Raw genomic sequence first — 1,204 nt, 5'->3', positions numbered from 1 at the left:
TGGTCCAAGTGACTTGTGCACTAATAATTGGTGTCCCCTAAGGGGAGGGGCATGGTAACTTAGAAGTATGGTGTCCCATGACTACTGATGGTGGCCCAGGGAACAACCTTGTGAGATGGTTATTCCATCAGACCAGCCTTGGCTAATATGTTTGAATTGTAATGCAATAGATGGTAATCAGTGGATGGAATATCAATGTAATATCTCTTTAAATACAATTGGTGCCCAATTTGCATTCAAGCAGTTACTGCACATCACAGGATGCCCAGAGAGCTGGGGATTGTAGTTCAGTGCTTATAGAGATGCCAGTAGAGACGACTAGTGGCATTAGTAAAGAACCATGCCTAGCAGAGGATGAGCCAGCTACAACCACTGATAATAGCAGGACTTTCACCGATGACTCCCTATAACTACTGACAGTTATTAAGGTTACACTAAATAGGCACAAGCGGCTACGGAGATCTGCACAAACATACGCAGATAGGGTTCCAAGGAGATGAGAGTTTCTAGTGCCAGGAAGGACCCTTAGTGGCGTCACCGAGATGGGAGGGGCTGGATTTGACAGTGGATATAGGAAGGGGCTACCCTACCTCAGAGGTATCAGAGAAAGCATGAAGTTGTGTCTTGTTTGAAGAGCATTAGCCTTCCCAGGATCTTACCTCCTCCTCACAGCCATTAATAGGAATTAACGGCTCCCCCCAGCATCCTCCTCTGGCTGCTTCCTCTTGCTATGTCCCCCCGCTCCCCGCTGCATCCACACGTTTACTAACATCAGATAATTCCCTGCCCTCTGTGCCCAGTCCAGCTAGGAAGTCACTACAGAAATAGATTCAGAATGTTGCATTAACCCCACACATGATATACATATGCGTGCGTTGAACTACAACTCTAAGAAGACCCAAGATATCCTGAAAGTTTAAAGCTTAAGGATCAACTGCAGAACTGCCCCCACATCACAGTAGAAAATAATAGTACAATCACATACCCTATAGAGCAGGGAGCAGGGTGTAGAACAGACAGGTTGAGCCTAAAAGAGCAAAAAAAGAATAGAAAACAGCAGCCTCTGTCTATACTATCCAATTGCATGCTGGGTATTGTAGTTACATATTTATTCTAGCTGTAGGCTAATTGTTAGCTACAAACTATATTTCCCAGCATGCAGTGGAACAGGCACACTAGGGGAAGAAAACTTTCAAAGTTAGTT

This window comes from Xenopus tropicalis, chromosome 3, assembly GCF_000004195.4.
Source record: "Xenopus tropicalis strain Nigerian chromosome 3, UCB_Xtro_10.0, whole genome shotgun sequence".
Lineage (NCBI taxonomy): Eukaryota > Metazoa > Chordata > Amphibia > Anura > Pipidae > Xenopus > Xenopus tropicalis.
The sequence above is the reverse complement of the archived record's forward strand: the minus strand, read 5'-3'. Positions refer to the sequence as shown.